This window comes from Salvelinus alpinus, chromosome 27 (genome assembly GCF_045679555.1).
Source record: "Salvelinus alpinus chromosome 27, SLU_Salpinus.1, whole genome shotgun sequence".
NCBI classification, from domain to species: Eukaryota; Metazoa; Chordata; class Actinopteri; order Salmoniformes; family Salmonidae; genus Salvelinus; species Salvelinus alpinus.
The window spans coordinates 43,961,858-43,977,983 of record NC_092112.1 but is presented as its reverse complement, the minus strand read 5'-3'; the positions used below and the strand labels follow the sequence as shown (position 1 = coordinate 43,977,983).

The following is a 16,126-nucleotide window of genomic DNA, read 5'->3' as shown; positions in this document are numbered from 1 at the left end:
TAATTGCCTCATCACTGGGTGACGTTAGAATCCTACAGTCTCACTTTGGTGTCCAAGCAGGGCTGGCTTTAGCCTTTTGGGGGCCCTAAGATAGATTTTTTTGGGGGGGCCCCCCCACCTCACACCAAAACATTTAGTGGCCCCCCTTTTTCATTTCATGCAATTTTACACATTTTGCCATGGGGCGTAGATAAATGTTTGCAGTTTTATAGCTAATTTCCTGCAATTCTACACATTTTGTAATTACTTTTGTTAAGATGAAATCTGAATGACTAACAAAATCAATGGGGGCCCCCTGGAGATCAGGGACCCTAGGCACGTGGCCTGCGTGCCCGGTTGGTATTCGGCATTACTGCAAGTTTAGATAGCTGGCTAGACTAACTACCAATCAAAAAGTTCACTGACATGGTTAATTGAGTGACTGTCAGTGACTGACATTAGAGAAAAACTGCTGATGCAAAAACACAAAATTGCACCTTGTGTATTGTACTATTCTTACTCTCAATAGTAAGTCAAGACCCGGACTGAGTTCCTAGGGGGTGCTAAAGGGCCCTAAGTGACCGCTTATGTTGCTTATGCCTGGAACCGGCACAGTGTGTTTGTACTGTAAAGGGTTGCTGTGAATTTGACAGTAACTTACAGGCAGATCATTGGCAAGTAAGTTACTGTATTTAAAATTACAGTACACCTACTGTAATATAAATACAGTAGCAAAGCAAGTACTGTGTAATGACACAGTACAATACTGTATAATTGACTATTATACTGTAAAAAATTAAACGCTACCATAATCGTAATGAATGAATGGATGGATGGATGAAATTCAATGAGGGGATTGGGGTTTGTATTTCACAGTATTTTGCTGTAATTACATGGAAATGGTGCAAGCAGGTTGGCTGCAAGGTAATGTGTTTTAACATTACAGCATACAGTATCAACGAATATTTGGTGTTTTACACCGAGTATACAAAACATTAAGAATACCTGCTCTTTCCATGACATAGACTGACCAGGTGAATCTAAGTGAAAGCTATGATCCCTTATTTATGTCACTTGTCAAATCCACTTCAATCAGTGTAGATGAAGGGGAGGAGAGAGGTTAAGGAATGATTTTTAAGCCTTGAGACAATTGAGATATGGATTGTGTGTGTATGCCATTTAGAGGGGTAGACAAAATATTTAAGTGCCTTTGAATGGGGTATGGTATTAGGTGCCAGGCGCACCGGTTTGAGTATGTCAAGAACTGCAAAGCTGCTGGGTTTTTCACGCTCAACGGGGGGGGGGGGGGGGGGATTTAGCGTGCAACTAATATTAGGAAGTTGTATATCACTTCTACTTCTAGAGGCCTTAACAAAGGCTTCCAAACAGGCAGTGACTACAAGGCATAACAGACCAAAAGGACATGGTAAAATGCTTAACAATTAAAGCAGAGGAGGCTAGTGGAAGGAGCCATAGGAGGACAGGCTCATTGTAATGGCTGGAATGGAATAAATGGAACAGTGTCAAACATGTAGTTTCCATCTGTTTGATACCGTTCCATTGATTCCATTCCAGCCATTACAATGAGCCTGTCCTCCTATGGCTCCTTCCACCAGCCTCCTCTGCATTAATGGTTTGAGACTTGCTGTCACTCCAATCTGTCCCCTATACACATTCAATTGATGGGGCACTAGTACCACATACCAGTTAAATTGGCAAAGCACCTTCACTAATTGGTGCAACAAATATAGCCTCTTACAAGGCATGCCTCAAAATATGTTAATGAGCCAGAAACAACAATACCACGCACCCACTAGTGGTCAAAAGGTTTTTGCCACTCCAAAGATACGGTACAGTACTATATTCTGTGGGATGGAATTACAGTAGCAGTCGCAAAATACAGCAAATCTTTCCCACAATGACCCATATTTACAGTATGCTGCAGTAAAACATTTCACAGTATTTTACTGTTGATAATATAAACAATTACCGTATAATTACAGTTTTCCGTTACTGTGTGTGTGTGTGTGTGTGTGTGCCTGTCCGTGCATATGTGACTGCGTCTCTGTGTGTGTTTGTCTGTGAGACAGACAGATGTGTTCTGCTCTGTAAGGGACTTGTAAATAAGTTAGTATTGTGCTAAGTAACTTTCGGAACATCTCATAGGAGCAGGAGACTATATCCTGTTTCTGTAGCGTGTGGCAGCTTGATGTACAAGTACACCCCCTGGACAGGACGCTGGTCCATCGCAGGGCCTTTACCACCAATCTTTCTTAGTGTTAAGCAGAGATTGAGTCCGGGATCGAACTCCTAACCTTCCTATATTAGTGTGAACACTAACCACTAGGCTACTGAGTTGGTATCCATCCATGCATCACAATTTATAGTGACCTTGGTTTACTTGGACAAGAAAATGCATTTAGCTTCGTAGCAGAAACTTCAGTCATGTAATCAAAGCAAACAGGATCAAAGAATGGCAGTAACCCTATTGCTGAGAGTCTATTCAGTAGGTATTATTTATTTCCAATACATCAGGCAGGTACCTAAAAAGGACGGGTGTCATATCACTATCTTTGATGTTTTTTCCCCTCCTGTTCTTCTGATCAAGTCACTAAGAGTCAGAAACTGGTTGAGAGAACGCCAAGAGTGTGCAAAGCTGTCATCAAGGCAACGGGTGGCTACTTTGAAGAATCTCAAATATTTGTTCAACACTTTTTTGGTTACTACATGATTCCATATGTGTTATTTCATAGTTTAGATGTCTTCACTATTATTCTACAATGTAGAAAATAGTAAAAATAAAGAAAAACCCTGGAATGAGTAGGTGTGTCCAAACCTTTGACTGGTACTGTAGAATGACCAGGTGAATCCAGGTGAAAGCTATGATCCCTTATCGTTACATCCACTTCAAAATCAGTGTAGATGAAGGGTAGGAGACAAGTAAAATAACAACTTTCAAGCCTTGACACAATTGAGACATGGATTGTGTACGTGTGCCATTCAGAGGGTGAATGGGCAAGACAACAGATTAAAGTGCCTTTGAACAGGGTATGATAGTAGGTGCCAGAGGTACCGGTTTGAGTGTGTCAAGAACTGAAACGCTGCTGGGTTTTTCACACTAAACAGTTTCCCGTGTGTTTCAAGAATGGTCCACCATCCAAAGGACATCCAGCCATCTTGACACAACTGTGGGAAGCATTGGACACCTTGTAGAGTCCATGCCCCGACGAATTGAGGCTGTTCTGAGGGCAAAAGGGTAGAGGGGTGTGTTGCAACCAAATATTAGGAAGGTGTTCCTAATGTTTTGTACACTCAGTGTATAAACTTGTAGTAATCATGGCCAAATACCAACCGGGCATGCAGGGCATGTGTCCAGGGGCCCCATTGATTTTGTTAGTCATTCAGATATCATATTAACATTAAATGTATCTCCACTTCATGGTGTCACGACTTCCGCCGAAGTTGGTCCCGCTCCTTGTTCGGGCGGTGTTCGGCGATCGACGTCACCGACCTTCTAGCCATCGCTGATCCATTTTCCATTGGTTTTGTCTTGTCTTCTATCACACCTGGTTTCAATCCCATCAATTACATGTTGTGTATTTAACCCTCTGTTTCATGTTCTGGTGTGCGATGGGTTTTGTACCCCTTTATATTCTTTTTGTATATATTTTGTATATATTGGTTTAAAGTCCTGAGGAGAGTGAACGAGGTTTGTTACATGTTACAGCTTCCCCCCGATTACCGCATTAACCCCTCGTTCCATGTGTCTGTCCTCAGGCCGGTAGTGGCTGGCCCGCTCCAGGAGTCTGAGGTGCGGGAGGTTCCTCCGCCCCCTCTGGAAATCGAGGGGGCCCCGGCGTACTCCGTTTGTTCCATACTGGATTCGAGACGTCGGGCGAGGGGCCTTCAGTACCTCGTGGACTGGGAGGGGTATGGTCCGGAGGAGAGATGCTTGGTTCTGGTGGAGGATGTGTTGGATCCTTCTATGCTGCGAGAGTTCCACCATCACCGACCTATTTTTCATTTTCCATTGGTTTTGTCTTGTCTTCTAATCACACCTAGTTTCAATCCCATCAATTACATGTTGTGTATTTAACCCTCTGTTTCCCCTCATGTTTTTGTCGGTGATTGTTTGTTGTATGTTTTGTGCAAGTCATGTTCTGGTGTCATGTTCTGGTGTCATGGGTTTTGTACCCTTGTATATTATTTTTGTATATATTGGTTTTCTGAGTTTTTTAGCATTTACTCAACTGCTCTGTTTATACCAAGTTCACTCTCCTGCGCCTAACTTCCCTGCCACCAGCACGCACCCGTTACACATGGGGGGGGAAATGGCAGCGTTTTCTTTCCGCACCATGGTAAAATGTGTAGATTTGCAGGAAATTAACTTTAAAACTATACAGAACAAAAATATAAACACAACTTCCAACATTTTACTGAGTTACAGTTCATATGAGGAAATCAGTCAATTGATATAAATGTATTAGGCCCTAATCTATGGATTTCACATGACTGGGCTGGGGAGCCAGGCCCAGCCAATCAGAATTAGTTTTTCTCCACAAAAGGGCTTTATTACAGACCGAAATAATCCAAGGCACCCCACCTCCCCCAATCCTTGAGTTTCCCATGTGTTTCAAGAAGCCGGATGTGGAGGTCCTGGGCTGGCATGGTTACATGTGGTCTGAGGTTGTGAGGCCCGTCTGACATACTACTAAATTCTCTAAAAAAAATTGGAGGCAGTTTATGGTAGAGAAACGAACATTAAATTCTCTGGCAACATCTCTGGTGGACATTCCTGAAGCCAGCATGTCAAAACAAACCTTTACATTTTAAAGTGGTATTTTTTTTGTCCTCAGCACAAGGTGCACCCATGTAATGAGCATGCTGTTTAAGCAGCTTCTTGATATGCCAGACCTGTCAGGTGGATGGATTATATTGGCAAAGGAGAAATATTCACTAATAGGGATGCACATTTGAGAGAAATAAGCTTTTTGTGCGTATGGAAAATTTCAGGGATTTTTTATTTCAGCTCATGAAACATGGGACCAACACTTTGCATTTAGATTTTTTTTGTGTGTAAATGTTTATCTCAAAGGTCAAGAGGGAGGCCACTAAAATGTTTTTGCACAAGGTGGGGCCCCCCCAACCAAATGTTGCTTAGGGCCCCCAAAAGGCTGGAAAAACACACGCCCTGTCACCATCTAATGCCGGACCGTTTACACTGGCCCTCCCAGATTTACCCATAATCCATGTGAATAAACTAATTTACAAACTGCCCTGTACACTGCAGTCTGTCCATATCTGTGTGTAGGGGGAGGGGGGGGGGGGGGCAGCACACTCGAGACCCTTGCTGCTACTCTGGCATCCTCCGCCAACCATAACACTAATTTGAGACTGTTGAGAGGGCACCTTGAAACAGTCAAGAGAGGACTGGAGACAAAGTGTGTGTGTGTGTGTGTGTGTGAGAGAAAGAGAGTGTGTGAGAGACGGTATGCCAGTTTAATTGGATGTGGGCGTCAAGTAGGACATGCAAAATCACTGTAGGTCACACACCAATTACTTATTCTCAATCCGCACACACACACACACACACACACACTAGATCAGAACACACACGCACACTTGTACAAAATATTCCCCAAAACCTGCTAGGGCCAGATTTCCAGCAAAAATTTTACTTGAGAATGTCCTTTGTGTGAACACACATTTTCTAGTGGTTGAAGTATTGTATTGCAAGCAGAAAAGTAAGAATTTTGTGCAAATGGCAAACAAGATGCAGCTAGGCTGGCACTATTACCATATACCTGAAGGTCATGGATGAAGACTGTCTTGAAAATAAAATAACCGTCAAATAAAAATAAATGATATATTTCTTTGTGTGTGTAATGAACATGAATGCTGGGCATTCGTGTGGTTGAGTCCTTTTCAGCGGTAATACGAACTCTTAATCCTTTAACTGGCAGCTCAACTGGGCAGTTGAGCTAATTTTGACAACCAATATTAAATTAAACATGAATTTTGTTTGGCATATTTTATCATCTCAACCAATGCCAATTAGTAAAATGATCATGTGGTTTTCATTGTCGGACTCCTGTATTCTTTTTAAACACACATTCAAAGATGGTCGAAAACCAGGAAGTGAACGTTAGCAAAACCAACCCTCATTAATCACACATTTTCAGCATTGTGTATAAAATGGGAAATTATAAGACTGTAAAATGTTGTTGAGCTCTAAAACATTATTTAAGAACGATGAAATTATAAAATAAGTTAATTTCATAATTTTAGGAAATATGCTCTACCAGGGGGTTGAGTTGCCCATTAAAGGAATAATATTTAGTCAAAGCTAACTATTAGAGAAATATTATGGTATTTTTTTGTCTGTGCAAATAGAAACATATTTTCATATTCATATCAGTATTTACTGTCTGCCTGTTATCTTCAATATGTTTCACAATATTAATCAGTACATGTCATTTTACAGGTATTATGAGCATATAAGCAGTTAACACATTCATTTACATACAGCACCAGTCAAAAGTTTGAAAACACCTAAGGGTTTTTCTTTATTTGTACTATTTTCTAAATTGCAGAATAAGAGTGAAGACATCAAAACTATGAAATAACACATATGGAATCATGCAGTAACCAAAAAAGTGTTAAACTAATCAAAATATATTTGAGATTCTTCAAAGTAGCCTCCCTTTACCCTGATGACAGCTTTTCTATTTCTATGGCAGCAAACGCAGTTAAGAGTCAGTATTTTCTACGGTTATCACGGTGACCACGATCATTTGGTTGGCCAATTACCTTTATTCAACATTCCATGACCGTCACAGCCCTACATGCAGCCATTTACCGTTAGTGAGAAGAGCAAAAATCTATACATTTTATTTTTGGAATCTAAAATAATTGGACATAGGAATCTATGGGTTCATATATTCCTAAAGTAGCCATACAACAAATTACCACGTGCATCTCTCACTTAATTGGGCCTATAGTAGCCTAGTAAATAGATAAGCTATGTATTTCAAGTTTTGCTGTATGCAAACCGGTTTACAGCCTACAGTTTAATTTCACAGGTGACCAAACAGTTGATCTTTTACTTTGAAGTACAGTTGAAGTCGGAAGTTTACATACACATTAGCCAAATACATTTAAACTCAGTTTTTCATAAATCCTGACATTAATTCCTAGTAAAAATTCCCTGTCTTAGGTCAGTTAGGATCACCACTTTATTTTAAGAATGTGAAATGTCAGAATAATAGTAGAGAGAATGATTTATTTCAGCTTTTATTTCTTTCATCACATTCCCAGTGGGTCAGAAGTTGAGACACACTCAATTAGTATTGGTAGTCAAATATTTCGGGTAGCCTTCCACAAGCTTCCCACAATAAGTTGGGTGAATTTTGGCCCATTCCTCCTGACAGAGCTGGTCTAACTGAGTCAGGTTTGTAGGCCTCCTTGCTCGCACACACTTTTTCAGTTCTGCCCACACATTTTCTATAGGATTGAGGTCAGGGCTTTGTGATGGCCACTCCAATACCTTGACTTTGTTGTCTTAAGCCATTTTGCCACAACTTTGGAAGTATGCTTGGGGTCATTGTCCATTTGGAAGACCCATTTGAGACCAAGCTTTAACTTCTTGACTGATGTCTTGAGATGTTGCTTCAATATATCCACATAATGTCCATCCTCATGATGCCATCTATTTTCTGAAGTGCACCAGTCCCTCCTGCAGCAAAGCACCCCCACAAAATGATACTGCCACCCCGGTGCTTCACGGTTGGGATGGTGTTCTTCGGCTTGCAAGCATCCCCCTTTTTCCTCCATACATAACAATGGTTATTACAAACTGTTCTATTTTTGTTTCATCAGACAAGAAGACATGTTGCTGTGCGATAGGAGTGCGACATCATAGCCTATTTAATCTCAGAGCCTATACCCAAGGCAGGAGATAGAAACACAATAATCTATTGATAAACAAAATATTGAACAACAATTTGACTTTAGCATAGAAGTGTGAGCTGTAGTTTAATGCCTCTTTATCTTTCTTCCTGTCAGTCTGGTCTTTCTCTTCTTTCCTTTTCTACTTTCTTTATAACCCTGAGATGTTTCTAATGATCTATAGAATGCTAAGAGGATAGGAGAGAGGGAGGTGGGAAGAGGGGGGAGAGAGGGAGGTGGAAAGAGGGGGGAGAGAGGGAGGTGGGAAGAGCGGGGAGAGAGGGAGGTGGGAAGAGCGGGGAGAGAGGGAGGTGGGAAGAGGGGGGAGAGAGGGAGGTGGAAAGAGGGGGGAGAGAGGGAGGTGGGAAGAGGGGGAAGAGAGGGAGGTGGGAAGAGGGGGGGAGAGGGAAGGGGGAGAGAGACAGAGAAATGATTAGCCTGCTGGTAAAACCTGGAAATCACCCAAAACCGTCTGCTAGTCGTTTATTAGCCTGGTAAAACACAAGCACACACATACACACACCCATTACCTCCCTGTCTCATCTCCACTCACCCTCTCCCCTCCACTAATACTCTCCCCAGGCCGAGGCCTAACCCACCCATCTCAGCCATGTCTGTTTGTCTGGATGTCGCCTGGAACCCCACGAGGGACGGTGCAGGCCTCCCAAGACATCCCCGTTTTATCATCCTCTCCTACACAAACCTCAGGCCTTCGCACACACACATGTGCGTGCGCACACACGTTCCATTATACTCTCCATCTTCCACACACACACACACACACACACACCTCAGGCCCTCCTTGTGAAAGGAGGATGAAGCTGGTGTGTCAGGGATAACTCAGATGATCTGGCTTTAATATAGCCATCAGGTATACTACAACAGCTCAATACTATGTAAGAGAGGGATGAAGGGAGAGGGGTGAGAGAGAGGTAAAACAGATAAACGAAAAGATGGAGAGAGAGAGATGAAGGAAGAGATGAGGAGAGAAAGAAAGATGATTCTTAGACTTTTTGGGACGTTCTTCCTCCCTCCTGGCGCCGGAGACTAAATCAGAGACGCATATAGCCACCCCACAGAGCTCACACACACACACACACACACACACACACACACACACACACACACACACACACACACACACACACACACACACACACACACACACACACACACACACACACACACACACACACACACACACACACCCACCCACCCACCCACCCTACGGTCACAAACACATCCATACGTCCGGGGTAGAGGGGAAATGCAGACAGAGAGAGGAGAGGTTGATAATTAGTGAAGGATGAAGGGGAGTTCAGCTGAATCGGCCTTCATACCCATTTACACAGCAGAGAGAGAGAGGGATGAGTGAAAGAAGGAGAGGAGAGAGGAGGGGGGAAGAGAAAGGGGGAAGAAAGAATAAGGGGGTAGGAGGAGAGCAAGGTCAGGGCAAAAGGTAGATGGAGCAAGAATGTGTTTTGGGAGTGGAAAAGTGGGTGTGGGGGGAAAGCGGAGTGTAAAAAGTAGGGGAGAGAGTGGAAAGAAAAGGGGGTGGGGGGGATTAGCAGGAAGGCGGTAAGGCGGAGCCTTGACTGCACAGTAGGGGACAGGGTTGTGAAGTTGTTAATCCTGGGGAGTTGAGGATTAGCTCTGTAGGGGGGGACCTCCACAGCAGGGGTCTGGAACTAACTTTACCTCATCACGGAGCTCTGCCGTTGGGCTACAGAGACCCGCACACCCCCCTCTCCTCTCCCAGCACCAAGCCGAAACACACAGGCACAGGCAAACAGCTCATCAACATGCCACATTAGGAAAAGGAGACAGGGGAAAGAGGCTGGAGGGGTTTGCTTTGCGGTGCAGCACTTTTTCTCAGTGCTACATGGGTACTGTCAGCAAAGGAGGGTGTGTGTCCATGCCAGTGTATGAACGGTGTACGTGTGTGCATGTATGAGTGTTTAAATGGGAGAGTGTGTGTGTGTGTATCTGTGAGTGTATGTATCATGCATACGTGTATGTGTGTGTGTTTGCAGGGCAAAGGTGTGTCTAGAGGTGAACGGGCGCTTGTGTGTGTGTGTGTGTGTGTAGAACGGGATAAATAAGTGGGGGCGTATCTCTCACGATGGCTTGACAGCTTCCTCTAGCAGGCAGACAATGGAGCCGATTACTGTCACAACCACTCTATACAGCCAGGCTGAGTAGAGCTTCTATACAACCACACTGAGTGGAGACTGGGCCTTCTATAGAGGAGAGACAGAGGAGACCGGGACAGGCGTGAACAGGCTAACACTCTTTTCCTCAATGGACCACAAGGAGTAAACACACACACACACACACACACACACACACACACACACACACACACACACACACACACACACACACACACACACACACACACACACACACACACACACACACACACACACACACACACACACACACACACACACACACACACACACAAGGACGGACGTACACAAGAAGGTAAGCACGCAAACCACCACACACAAACACGCGCACGCACAATGTCCTTTCTCTCTGTCTGACTGGCGGCTGAATGCCTTGAATACCTTTTCCAACCGGTAGTCAGCTGTGTGTGTGTGTGTGTGTGTCTAGCTGAATGTGTGAGTATCTCACTGAGTTTACAGTGTGTGTCAGAGACACGATAAAGATATGGACTGTAATGCACTGTCCTCTCTGGAATAGAGAGTGGGTAGAGGATGGAAGAGGGAGAAATCGGTGCAATTTACATTTAATATGAATTGATACAAAGGTTGATTATTACACACTGCGCTTTCGTCCAATGCTGGAGACTGGCCTGAAAAGAAACACCTACTGTAGAAGTTTGCAACAACCCTTTTTCTGAGAAGAAAAGTTAGACTTTTTTATTGTGACAAGACAGAAGGCCAGAGCGGGGCAAGGTCGACCACTACACAACATACAGTGCATTCGGAAAGTATTCAGACCCCGTCCCTTTTTCCACATTTTGCTACGTTACAGCCTTATTCTAAAAAAATAATATTTTTTTATTCCATCATTAATCTACCCTGCAAAACTAAAATAGTCCCAGTAATGATATTAAAATGACATCTAAAATATGTATTTTCCAGACGTTGAAGTTAGGTTCTGAATGAAAGGTTCTGTACGTTTTAAATACATATTTTCCAGGACGTTGAAAAGGCATCTTTTCCGAATGTTGAAAATACGTATTTTCTAGACGTTGAAAATATGTATTTTCCAGATGTTGAAATCAGGCTCATTTTTGGTTCTGAATGAAAGTTAAAATGACAATTTATAGACGTCTATGTTTGGGCCAAGCAAGGCTGGTCACGACCGGACAAAATATTAATTTTATGAATGCCTATCCGTGTGGGAGGCCCACGATTTGTAAAGCAGGCTTTATTAATCCTGTTTCCTGTGACTAATCATTTTGGCTATTTAAGCTCTGAATATAAGCTACCCAACTTTATGAGGAGTTATGGTGAGCCTATTTGCAATGTGTTTACACTGCGGGAAATGCAGAAGTATTATTTCTTCCAACATGATCAGCATGTCAAAATTATAACAGTGGTGTGAAACTCCTGGACAACAGTTGTGATTGTCCATTCCATATTGTTCATTTCCCTTTGACCTGTCCTGTTTTTAGGGGGGCTCCCGAGTGGCGCAGCGGCATCTTGGTGCTAGCGGCGTTACTACAGACCCTGGTTCGATGCCAGGCTGTATCACAACCGGCCGTGATTGGGAGTCCCATAGGGCGGCGCACAATTGGCCCAGCGTCGTCCGGGTTAAGGTTAGGTCGGGGTAGGTCGTCATTGTAAATAAGAATTTGTTCTTAACTGACTTGTGCAGTTAAATCAAAAGTTAAATACAAATAAATATGTTGTTTGTTAACATGACAGTGCATTTTTTATTTGATTGGGAGCCATTTAGGTTAGAACTTGAAATAATGGGCAAATGTTGCACAATCCAGGTGTGCAAAGCTCTTTGAGACCTACTCAGGGGTGTGAATACTTAAGTAAATTAGATATTTTGGTATTTGATTTTTAATACATTTATTAAAAAAATTCTAAAAACATGCTTTCACTTTGTCATTATGGAATGTTGTGTGTAGATGGGTAAAACAAATCTACTTAATCAATTTTGAATTCAGGCTGTAACAACAATGTGGAATAAGTCAAGGGGTATGAATATGAAACGTCGTGAAAAGACACATTTAACATTTACCTAAGACCTATACCTCTGTGAAGGCCAAGACTGAGACAAGTTTAACCTTCACACACACACACGAAACAGAGAAAGTGAAATTCACCTCATCAGAACAGAATTGAACCTCACTGGGCAGCACAGCAATGGAACAAAATAAAAAACATTCCAACACTTTACGGGGAAGAGACATTTCTAATGCAGCCTAGGACTCTCCCAAAGTAGTAACAAAACCGTCTTCACGTCTTTACCTAACCACCAGTCCCTCAGGGATGTTGTTCTATATAGAACACCTGATTCAACTCATCAAAAGCAATGACGATCAGTTGACAAGTTGAATCAGTTGTCCTTGTGGTGGAATAGGACGAACATGTGGAATGACTGGACCGGTGGTCCCTGAGGATGAGATTGGAAAAACGCTGTCCTAGAGTCTAGACTAGAGAATACTAGGCTTGTTAAACTACACATCATATCACTGTATTAGGTAGCCTAGTGGTTAGAGCATTGGGCCAGTAACCGGAAGGTTGCTGGATCGAATCCCCGAGCGGACAAGGTCAAAATCTGTCGTCCTGAGCAAAGTTAACCCACTGTTCCCCAGGCGCCAAAGACGTGGATGCCGATTAAGGCAGCCTCCCGCACCTCTCTGTTTCAGAAGAGTTGGCTTAAATGCGGAATACTTTCAGTTGGACAACTGACTAGGTATTCCCCTTTCCCTATTAAGTACTGCTAGACATGTTGCTAGCTAATAGTCTTCATTCAATATAAACTGGTAATGGAAAGTGCCCGTCTGCCTATACATTGTGCTCGATTAATAAAACAAAACCATCGGTGATTGACACGTCATTAAATCATGATTATTCAAATGTGGCAATAAGGTTGGCTAGCGGTTCAACGTGCCGGTGCACGACATAGTGCCGTTGTAACTCACAATCAGGTATCTAAGGGTGTACTGCGTGCTGAATACTTTGCCATTCATCTTATAGGGATCTGCCTTGACTAGCTTGAAAAAATGAAGTTGGACCCTAAACACTCCCAGATGTTGAACGTGAGAATGTATTTTTGTTTCCTCAAGATTATTATCTGTTGCACACACCTTGTGTGTCTTCTTCTTAGGTCTTTGGCTCCTACTGACTAGCGTCGTTCCTATTCTATTGAGAGGGGTGTGTAGAATACATAGGGTGTGAGTGACGCAGATACAGTAGACTGTTGCTGTGGTTTCCTGCTGAGCTGGTAGAAGAAGAAAAAAAGGCAGCAGCCCTGAGACAGACTGATTGAGGACATCATTGTGAACGTAGGAGAATTTCACGGTTAGGAGCCGTGAAACCAAGAGCAAGATGGACGCCCGGGCTACAAATTAGGAGGCAGGGCGGGTGGAGGCACCGAGGTTGGGGCTAAGGTCTTGACTGACAAATGAGATGGGTAGAGACACACACACACACACACACACACGGACACACACACACTGGGAGACAGGCCTGTAAACAAACCTCAATCAGGCATGCCAATCAGTGTCTGAGTAGAGCAAATCAACTCTGACTGCAGAGCATCAGGGCAGAGGCCCAGTTAGTCTGCTACTAGGGCTGCAAGGGCTGCTAGAGCATACTGCATACTAAACCAGCCACTCACCCACACCACTATATAAAATCACACAACACTACATCAAACAGATAGACAGATACAGTAGATAGACAAGACAGACCCCTGACGACAACTCAACCAAACTGCGCAAAATGCCATCCCACAAAACAATGCTGGGAAGAACCAAAATATGGTCAATGGATGGAGAGCTGACCACGGTTGGGGTCAATTCCAGAAAGTAAACCAAATTCCTATTCCACATTTTCTTAAATGGAAAAGTGTTGAATGTGATCGGAATTGGGATTTCAGTGTACTTCCTGAATGGGCTGGAATTGAAATTGACCCCAACCCTGGAGCTGTTTGCAAAATGCACTGGACTGTACTTTGCAGGGGCAGCGTGTGACAGTTTCTATTCATTTTCATGACGGATGGCCACCAACAGACAGCCCTACTCTACCACCATATGTTCATACACTAGATAGCAAATGAGAGACCGACTGTGAGACGGCAGTGAGAAGTCTTTAGAGAGCAAAGGTTCAAGTCCTGTCATGTTTTGATGAGAAATCCATATGCTTAGCTGGCCCAGCCATACTGGAAGGAAATTACTATAAATGGCTTAACGACACCGGGTGTGTAAATTGCTGAGTTTGTGTGTGTGTATGTGACGCCGGGAGTATAAATATCCTTCAGACAAGGAGCTCTCGGCTACCTGGGGAGCAATTACAACCAGTAAGCCACGCAGCACGGACACACACACACACACACACACACACACACACACAGTCCACACACACACTCAGATAAGACAAGACGCAGCACTGAAGTAACTTTTCGTATGTTCCTCAACCCTGCGACATTATGCTCAGATTGAGTCTCCTGCTGTTTAGGAAGGTCCATTAGTAGTTCGCACCACTCTGTTCTCCGTTCAACCGCTTACACTTCGTTGACTATCCCACTGCCTTCTCGATTCATCCGAGTTCCCCGGTAACAAGCGAGAGATCTTTTTGACTGTTTGTGGCTGACAGACGATTGTTGATCATTGAGACTTGGCTGAGGGTTTCTGAGCATCATCGTTAAAACACGCATGCACACGCACACACACACCGCAGCTTTGTTCGGGTGTAAATGCCTAGGTGCACTGCTAGGTCGGCAATGATCTCGCCCACCAACCAGCTCTCGCTCTGTCGAAACGTCTGGTTTCAAAGAGTGCCTCAGAACGGCCGACACAACCGCTGGTTTTAATTGTCTGGTCTCTCAGTCCATCAGCATTTACAGCAACCCTTAGATCCTCCCCCGAGGGGATGGGGGGGGCAATTATGTTTTTTGTGTTTGTGTGTGCAACAAAGAGAAATAGGTTAGCTTGTCCATCATGGACTCTCCATGAGTCTATCTACTCTATCTTTCTCTAAATAATCAGCATATATCTCGCCAATTCACAGCTGCTTTTGTAGTATCTTCCTAAGAAGAGTTTGACACTTTTCGCAAACTGCCAGTGGCAAGCCATCTCCCACAGAGATGGGTCTAACAATCTCCTCCAGTGCTTTACAGCAGTTGTAGCATTCCGCACCATTGGGGCGAAAAAGACTGCGCTTGCACTTTTTAATGGGATAGTGCTCTGCACCACCACAACATACATTATCAAACTGCCATTGACTGCATGTCTTTAATCTTTCTATCTGAAGACATTAGTGTACAGTGTTACAGGGCGGCTAACAGAGTTACGCTAGCTACCAATTAGCATGAACGGCAATATGTTCCTTCTACCTCGGGTTCTGGGGAATTATTGCCGTGGTGCAACATAAACACTTTTCCCGCCACGATTTGGAGCAACGTCTCATAGTGGTGTGAACCGCTCAGAATTTGAATTGATTATCATGTCACTCAGTAAATCCACACCCCCTAAGTCCCAAACAGTCCCACACTGTTACCAGGCTCTTACGTGCCAGCAACTCTAGCCTGGGGACAATGTTAGGTCTGCAATTACGAGCCGCGACTCGAGGCAGAGGAATCAAACGTGTTTCCATTACAGAGCTCAGTATTCCAGCCAGACACAGTCTTAATGACACAGCATGGCAGCGTTATGGGGACATATCAAATGAGATGAATCCATTTGAGGGACCGCTGTTACACGGAGAGAGAACAGCTTCAGTGTGTGTGTGTGTCTGTGTGTGTGTGTGTGTGTGTGTGTGTGTGTGTGTGTGTATTCTGCCACATTAAGAGAGAGAGAGGGGCTTGGGAGAGCCACTCCATTCTGTAATGAGCAGCGGTGGCCTGTTGTAATACGTTCTGTTATGTTCTTTTGATTGCTCAGTTTAATCTTCCCAGCCCGGCTGAGAGCAGCAGAAGATGAAGACATTTCACCCCAGTTGTGTGTGTGTGTGAGTGCGAGACTGTGTTGAGAGCAGCAGAAGATGAA

The 16,126-nt window shown here is 43.7% G+C and overlaps 1 protein-coding gene across 2 annotated transcripts in view; it reads right to left on the bottom strand.

Moving 5' to 3' along the window:
- LOC139556636 (kelch-like protein 29) overlaps positions 1 to 16,126 on the bottom strand; it is a 325,217-nt gene that overhangs the window by 25,884 nt on the left and 283,207 nt on the right. The window lies entirely within an intron of this gene.